Genomic DNA, 9485 nt, shown 5'->3' on the forward strand with positions numbered 1-9485 from the left:
AGAGAAATATAGAAAGCAGTGACAAATCTTCTAGAAATAGTGAGGAATAAACCATTGTTATATTTCCTCTGAATAACTTCAACAATGTAACCATTAATGATAGTCTTGTATAGGCTATAGTTGTAAAACTGAATCAAACATTTAAGTATCAAACTTGACAGCAAAATGCGCCGATTCCATTGTATAGATGGTAGAGCTGCCTGTATCTTTATTCCATTGTATCCTGTTTTATATTTGACCTCTCTTGTGCATTTGTGCTTTGGTTTGTGAATTTAAGGTCTCCTATTTGGACTTGTCGCGCTTAACCCGTTCCATAAAATCTTCAGCGAGTAGTTTTGGTTTTATTTCACGGAACATTCCTGGTTTCTTCATCTTGGAATTCTGAAAATTACTGTTAACAATGAGTAGAGTTAGTAACTCGATTGATCTGATACCCAAAAAAGGAGTACTTCTTTGGTTGCAACATAGGCTATAGCACAAACTTCTGTTTTTTACTTTTCATGCATTATTTCCCTTACAAAAAAAGGTTGCCCAGTGCACAAAGCATCCTGTATTTACGCAGGGTCCAGGAAGGGACGCACCCTGAGGGTAATGATGTAGACTTACTTTGAACTTCTTGAAGATCCTAGTTTATCCCTCAAACTCATAGCTGCCAGTTGACGTGCCAAGTTCTCGTCTCGGTCACCTTGAGCTGAGCTAGTTCTTGAGACAGCATTTCCATCAATTGGCCAAGTCATTGGAAGTATTAAGTCTCTACAGAACAAGAAGACTTGTAAAGTCACCATTTCAATGGTTTTCATTTATCCTAAAAATCAACAATTTAGATCCTGGGAAAAAAAAAAGACTAAACATTTAAATGGAGTATTTCAATATCCTAAAATGTGTATATTTTTTATACGGTTTTAGCTTATAATACACTGTAAAATTTTTTATATTAGCGTTAATTTTACCCATCGTAGCAGGTTGTATGCCTTATTTTCTAGCTAACTAGTTCCATTCATTATGATCGGTTATTGGAGTTATCTTTTAGGTTACCTGATGTATAAAAGCTAAACAGCCAACAAGACAATAATTTAGATCAGAGAAAAAAGCTAAAAACAGTATGTACCGTTCAACACGCTTGCATTTGCAACGATTCATCAAATCCACTGTATAATTACCAAAATGGATGTCGAGGTGCTTTGCCAACTTTGGTATCTGATATCCCGGTAAAACATCCCAGATTTGTAATACTTGAAAATGTGTAGAATTCTGCGTCAAAATATCAATGGTCCAAATCAATTTTAAGTGCTTGACACTATACACCTCCAACAGTTCTGAAGATTTCCCCCCTTGTTGCTGAGAATTCCCAACCTCCAACAGCTATTTGAAAGCTTCACCAAAAGGGAAATCACCTCTTTACAAATCTCCACATCCTTAATTCTGGCCATGGATTTTGAGAAATCTTCACTAAACAAAACCTGTTATTTTGTAACAGAAAACAACCTGTTAGCTCTCCATTTGAAAACAAAACAAATGATTTAAGCTCTCAAGTCAAAAAACTACCAAAAACTAACACTTTTGAAAACTTTGGCCTACTTAACTAGCAAAATCCAAACTGAAAAGATGTATATTTTGGCCATCAAATTGAACAAAAAAAATCATAGGCCAAATGAAGGCGAAGCAGCATACCTTCCACTTAGCTGCTTCAAATATAGGTGAGTCCGTTCTAAGTAATGTTTCTATTTGGCCAATCTCAATGGTTGCATTTGAAATTGCTTGATTCAATCTTTTGTAGTCAGTAACATCAAAGTAACAACGTCTAGCCTTGGCGTCAAGGACTAAGTTTCTCCAAAGGGAGCCACTGTTAACCAAAGTTGCGCCGTTCCCCAATATCCAAAGGCAGTATCTGCATAAAAAGCCAAGGAAACAATTATGGATATGTTCATATATTATCTTCTTGCAGAAAGGCCATTGAAAGACAACAATAACTAAGAATAGCCAATTTGAACCATCCTTGACGTAAAAAACCTTTCGAAATTAGTACCTTGCTCGAGTCAGTGCTACGTTTGCTCTCTGAAGATTAGAAAGGAAACCAACAGATCCACTTCCATTACAACGAACAGTGGAGATAATTATAACATCTTCTTCACCCCCTTGAAAACCATCAACAGAACGAATATTCACTGAGAAGTCACTGTTAACATCTGTGCTATATTTCTTGCCAAGAATTTGTTGAATAGCAAAAACTTGAGCTTTGTAAGGAGATATACAACCAACACGGACCCTTTGTTTCGAAGAGACAGATTCTGTAATTAAGATAATAATATCATGTTTGCCTACTCAATTGCCACACAAACCAAGATATAACAGAGAAAACAAGAAATGTTCATCTTAAGCTGAAATTAAGTACATGAAAGATAAAGTGTATTACCTTTATGAAGGTTGGCAACTATCTCAGCTACAACGAAAGCTTCTGCCATATTTCTCGTGCTGTGCTTGTCATCAATCTCCTCATTTCCGCTACTTACATTAATAAATAAATAGGAGCCAAAAATATCTCCTTCAAGAAATCTCTTGTCATATACTGCTGCTTTCACATTAGGACCATCCATAATTTTCTTCTGATAAAACTCTCTATTTGGGAAGAGTCTTATTTTTGGATGCATCCTATATTGAACATTGAGAAGGTGCTTCTCGTGTCCTAAGATTACCAGCCTCTTAAATAAGCTCCTGCCGAATTCAGCCTTCTTACAGATCTGTGTATAACAGATACTAGTGGTCAATAATATAAGAGCAGCACAGTAATTTTAAAAACAAGCTGTGAAAAGATTAACCGATAACCTTGCTCTGAACCATAGCAGGCAATTGTTTCTCATCTCCGACGAGTATAGCATGGCGCAGACCTGGGAGTTGTAAAGGAATAGTGGATTCACATTCTTTCAGCTGAGCAGCTTCACCAATTACCACCATCTCAAGTGGTGTCATTCCTGTCATTAGTATCGGTTACTTGGAGTTAATTATCTTTTACATTACCTGATAATGTAGAAATTCTTTTACACTGTTAGTGTACAGAGATTAAACAGCCCACAAGACAGAAATTTAGATCAGAGAAAAAACTAAAAACATTCTGTACCGTTCAGCACGCCAGAAATTTAGATCAGAGAAAAAACTAAAAACATTCTGTACCGTCTAGCCTTGGCGTCAATGACTAAGTTTCTCCAGATGGAGCCACTGTTAACCAAAGTTGCGCCGTTCCCCAATATCCAAAGACAGTACCTGCATAAGAAGCCAACGAAACAATTATGGACATGTTCATAAATTATCTTCTTGCAGGAAGGTCATTGAAAGACAACAATAAATAAGAATAGCAAATTCGAACCATCCTTGATATTCAAACATTTTGAAATGTAGTAATGTTGTGCAGCAAATTAGTACCTTGCTCGAGTCAGTGCTACATTTGCTCTCTGAAGATTAGAAAGGAAACCAACAGATCCTCTTCCATTACAACGAACAGTGGAGATAATTATAACATCTTCTTCACCCCCTTGAAAACCATCAACAGAACGAACATTCACTGAGAAGTCACTTTTAACATCTGTGCTATATTTCTTGCCAAGAATTTGTTGAATAGCAAACACTTGAGCCTTGTAAGGAGATATGCAGCCAACACGGACCTTTTGTTTCGAAGAGACAGATTCTGTAATTCAGGTAATAATATCAGGTTTGCCAAATCAATTGCCATGCAAACTAAGATACAATAGACAAAACCAGAAATGTACATCTTAAGCTGAGATTAAGTACATGAAAGATAAAGTGTATTACCTTTATGAAGGTTGACAACTATCTCAGCTACAACGAAAGCTTCTGCCATATTTTTCGTGCTGTGCTTGTCATCAATCTCCTCATTTCCGCTACTTACATTAATAAATGAATAGGAGCCAAAAATATCTCCTTCAAGAAATCTCTTCTCATATACTGCTGCTTTCACATTAGGACCATCCATAATTTTCTTCTGATAAAACTCTCTATTTGGGAAGAGTCTTATTTTTGGATGCATCCTATATTGAACATTGAGAAGGTGCTTCTCGTGTCCTAAGATTACCAGCCTCTTAAATAAGCTCCTGCCGAATTCAGCCTTCTCACAGATCTGTGTATAACAGATACTAGTGGTCAATAATATAAGAGCAGCACAGTAATTTTAAAAACAAGCTGTGAAAAGATTAACCGATAACCTTGCTCTGAACCATAGCAGGCAATTGTTTCTCATCTCCGACGAGTATAGCATGGCGCAGACCTGGGAGTTGTAAAGGAATAGTGGATTCACATTCTTTCAGCTGAGCAGCTTCATCAATTACCACCATCTCAAGTGGTGTCATTGCTTCTGTGTGCAATTTCGATGAGCTAGAAGCAGTGCAGAAAATCAAGCATGCACCTTTTAGACAAAAACTTCGAATTTGGTAGTCATCGATTAAATTGGGAAGAGAGATACTATCACTAAGAAACTTCAATACTTTAAGGCATTCTGTTTTGGTTGCATACAAATTAGCAAAACGTCTCGCCTTATCTCCATTCTCTGGTTTATATTTTGTTTCAATGTGTTCTCTCCCTCTAACGCTCTCTTCAACAAAATCTCGTAATATAAACTTTTGGGAGGCTTAAAGTTTTCTGATTTTTGGACGCCAAGAACCTCAAGAGCAGAGGCTTTTGAAGTGAACATGCTGCTTGAGAGCAAATCAGCATATGTTTCTTCAATAAGTGGAGTAATGAATGATTTCAAGTAATGATCAGTTGACAAGAATGTCTCTGGAATTTCTTTAACCTAACACATTAGAATAGGACTAATCACTTGGTAAATCACATACAAAGGGACAACAACAACAACAACGCCTCAGCCCCAAACAAGTTGAGGTCGGCGACAAGAATCACATACAAAGGGACAACAAAATATAAAATGTTTCATGAAGCATAAAAATATCTCTTAACCAGCTATATGTTTAAGAAGAAGAAAGTAATGATCTCCAGTAACACATTGATGATTTTGTTAATATAAATTTGATGCTCTCCATTTTGCAAGCTGTATATTTATGATTTGCTCTTAGTCAATATAGTTATATATTACCAATGCAGATCCAGGACGGTTGTGTAGGTTCAAGTAAATCCATTATTGTTGGTTCAAACATCCTATAAAAAGAAAATGTATTTGTATACTAATGATACTCATTCTGAACCTACCTACTTTAGTTCCAGAAACCGCCTTATGTTATATACTACTAACAATAGTGAAGCCAGGAATTTCCTCAATGTTTTTCAAACTTGAAATAAGTGAAAAACATTCTCCGACAAAGAGTGTTCAATATATGTTATATACCTCTATATCCTAATCTTTTTCCTATATAAACAGTGTAATTTTCCCACGAAGGGTGGTCACCCTTTAAGACATGTAGCTTCGTTCCAAGCTACTAATCTACTATGTATGATTCTGCAAGAAACACACAAAATGCTTTCTTACACTATCAATATAGTTTAATATGTGATAACAGCTTAGTGACCTTTTTTATCAAAGATTTACTTATATACTCCTTATGCCTTATTTTATTTTATGTGATGGTATTTGACTAGGTATGGAGTTTAATAAAGAAATAACCACTTTGTCACTTATCAAAAGTACCATTTAAACTTGTGTTTTCAACCATGCCGTCATGTTTGTGGCTGAAGAACATCTCATCAAGGATAAAATAAAAATTTTAAATTAAATTAAGAGTTTTAATTATAGAACAAATTTCTAAGCATGCATATGGACAACAAGAAAGAATTAAACCTTGTCTTTGTAAAGATCTTTGTTCAACACATCCCCTAAAGACCAAGAAAACACCAAATCTATCAACCCTTGAACTGTTTTCTCCCTTGTAGTAGTTGCCATCTTCCCTAGAGATAAAAACAAACATCATCCTCATTACTCCAACATTTTACACACATGCAAGAATATAGAAGGGAAAAAATTCAAAAGTGTTTATTTAAGTACCTTTTTATTTAATTACCTCTTCTTTCTTCTCTGGGATTATGAAAACAAGAAATATATTGTCAGCAAATGAAGGCCATGAGGCAGTGAAAAAAGTGATCAATTCATGTATGGGAAATGTACGAAACAAAGAAGTCAAGTGATTTTTTTTGAAGTCGTTTCATTTTCCTCATTGGGAATTAAAGAGGTTTTAATTTCCTTTTCCCATCATGTTTCCTCGTTTTCTTTTATTTTCTCATTAAAGCTACGTCTATTTCTCTCCTCTCTTGAAGGGTAAAAATGCTTTAATTCACAGACTTAAATACATAATAATTAGTGTTTGCATGTCAAGTTCAATTAGATTGATCTTTTCAAAATGAAACATTAATTCCATTCGTTCAACAATATTCTTGAGTCTATGACTCGACAAATCATGTCATATGGTCATTGAATAATAGATCAAGCTGTAAAATTATTTATTCAGTAAAATAGGAATATAATACATAGTTTGCACAAGCAATTCAAAATGCACGAATGCACTTTCTCTTTAACGCACGAATACAGCGACAAAATGCAATTTTAAGACTTCAAAAAAAATTCAAAGACAATAGTGCCGTAAATTATGGTAAACTATTTTGTGATATAACCATAATCAGATAGTATAAGTGTATACGGTCGAAATAGATTTCGGCCTCCGTGCATTTGATCGAGTTCGAATGGTAAGCGATCGAAGTGAGAGCTCGATACGAGTTCCGAGGATAGTACAAACAAGCCTTGAGCTCCAAGACCGATCGAGGAATCGGCTCGGTATCATTATCAAGCCCATGACCAAATCGAACCGCAAGGCAACATGAAGGTTGTTGGAGATGCACAGACCGATTGACACTCACCCCGAATGTCGAACTCGAACCAAGGCCGAGGGCTCGACCTAATACCGAGCTCGAGCCAGTATCGAGCTCGCAGACGGGAGTCGTTGCAACCGCACTAGGGGAGAGAATCTTGGCAGGAATCGAGGAAGAGACAATTCATCATGGGTTCTCCACTATATATTTTTTATTATAAATAAAGTAAGATCCCTCTACTATAAATGGGGGAATCCTTGTAAGCACAAGAAAGGTTTTTTACATTGTAAGAAAAGACTACTTCTATTTATTGAAGAATAAAATTCTTAAGCTTGTTTTACTCAGCATACTCACTCTTCTTGTTCAATAATTTATATCCCATTTCTATAGCCAAGAATCTAAACATTTCCACTTCTACGTACGATTTATGTCAAGTTATATCACATATCCTTAGAACTACTTATAAATTCAACTATATCCGATTTTCCGAGTAAACAATAAGTTATTTGATACATTTGCATTAAAAGACAATGAGTTTAAGTTTTATTGATAGCGTAAAAGATATTTACACTGAGAGGCTAATATCACCTTATGGTTACTTAATTTCTTATTTCTAGCACTATCATTAAATTATTTTTGTAACAAAAAAAAGTTACTCAACTTTACCTAAGTATCACGGAAGTCACTAAACTATTTTTTATAACTAAAAAGTGACTCGACTATGTCTGAATATCTTGGGCTGTATATCCCATTTGTTTCCTCTTAGTAACTTTATGTATTAGTTAGAGGATGCTTGGATTGACTTATTTTAAGTGATTATTTGCTTTTAATCACTATTCTAGTTTTTGTGGTGTTTGACAATAATAAAAAGAGTTTAAAACATTTACTTTTAGGCTTAAAAAGTACAAAAAATAAGTCAAAAATCAAAAGTTGAATTTACCAACTTATGGCTTTTGGCTTTTAGCTTATAAACTAGTTCTTAAAAACCAATCCAAATATCCTCTTAGTCAAAGTTGAGCAGCGTTTTAGCTGAAAAAAATAATTTATTGACTTTTATGATACTTAAGCAAAGTTGAGTAACTCTTTTTATTATGGAAATGGTTTAATGAAATTAATACCACAATCAAGTCAATCATGTGGAGTATATAACTTAAATTCTCATTAATTATTTGCAAATCTCCCCAATTATCTTTTAATGTAGATCTTCTCACAGTAGCAAAATCAAAAGTGTTCCCTATATTTCTCCTGGTTGACCACTTTTAAAATTCTAACAGACAAAACTCCCAAACTGGTCAAAGAGCAAGATGTTGGAAAAATGCCAGTCAAAAAAGGAAAATGAAAACTTTAACGTGGACGGCAGGATTCGAACCTGCGCGGGCAAAGCCCACATGATTTCTAGTCATGCCCGATAACCACTCCGGCACGTCCACTATTATTCTTTCAATATCGATTTTTCTATTTTATAATATAAATTTGGTAAAAGCTAATCCTGATTTCTTTGGATAATACGTCTATCTTTTGTCTATAGAGATGTTAGCATGGTATACTCCTCTTATATAAGGGACAGTTGAGGAGCTTGGGGTCGTAAGGGGCATTTTGGAAAAACTGCAACGTTTTTTTAATATAGGCGGAATCCGTAGTTTCCCCAGTTCTGAGTCTTTTGACGCATATATCCCTAAAAAGGAACGCGTCTAGGCTCTTTATCCAGGTTTTCCAATTTATGCAATTCCCCTCCAACTTTTCTGTCTTTTGAATCTTCTCTCTTGATGCTCATTTTATGTGTGTTGCTGTGTAGTTATAAGGTGATTTTTTGTTTTTTCTTTCTTTCTTCAAATTGGGTAAATGGTTGGTTGCAACTGTTTGTGAAATTACATACAGTTTCATCTACATGGCGTTAGTATATCATCTATATTGTAAAAATCTTATGGGATTTAAGTAGTAAAACTACATAAAGGAAAAACTCTACTCCACCCTCTCTTAATTTGATAATAATGGCAATTCCCCTGCTGTATAATTTGAAAGGGAGGGCTGTTGGCTATTTAATAAGGGGTTTTTCCTTCATCTCTATTATAAAAAGCTCATGGGATTTTTCGTATTCCAATTTACCATTTTTATATGAAAAATTTTAAGCTTTTTGTACAATAGTTTAGTAGATTCCAATTAAATAGGAGAGAAAATCAAAATCACTTGATAGAGATAACAAAATATTTACTAATGTGAAATTCTTTTATGATGATAATATACATTTCTACGGGTGCTTTTGTTGCTATTCAGAATGGTATTATCGTGACCACATTTACTGATAACCATGGTGCAAATAATGCTACATTTTCTAACGAGATACCTTGGATTCTTGCAGTTGGCGTTATCACCCATGATAGAATGATAGTAGCAACTGTCGTGCTAGAAAATGGAAAAACATATTGTGGTGAATCACTTGTCCAACATAAAGACTTTCCTCGTATTATTATTATTATTATTATTATTATTATCATCATCATCATCATCATCATCATCATCATCATCATCATCATCATCATCATCATCATTAATTTTATTTATTTTTATTGTGGTAATCCCTATAATGCACGATCAAGAGACTGCCTATTGTCTACCATGATCGTTGTGCACCAACGGCAGAGGTAAGCTTGTGGTGTATGATA

At 34.8% G+C, this 9485-nt stretch overlaps 1 non-coding gene and 1 pseudogene across 1 annotated transcript; both read right to left on the reverse strand.

Moving 5' to 3' along the window:
* Positions 1-244: 244 nt before the first annotated feature.
* Positions 245-5902, reverse strand: LOC104093120 (uncharacterized; annotated as a pseudogene).
* Positions 5903-8170: 2268 nt separating this feature from the next.
* On the reverse strand, positions 8171-8252 carry TRNAS-AGA (transfer RNA serine (anticodon AGA)). Its single transcript has one exon. It is a non-coding gene; the product is annotated as a tRNA-Ser (tRNA).
* Between the last annotated feature and the right edge of the window lie 1233 nt (positions 8253-9485).

This window comes from Nicotiana tomentosiformis, chromosome 9, assembly GCF_000390325.3.
Source record: "Nicotiana tomentosiformis chromosome 9, ASM39032v3, whole genome shotgun sequence".
Classification (NCBI taxonomy): domain Eukaryota; kingdom Viridiplantae; phylum Streptophyta; class Magnoliopsida; order Solanales; family Solanaceae; genus Nicotiana; species Nicotiana tomentosiformis.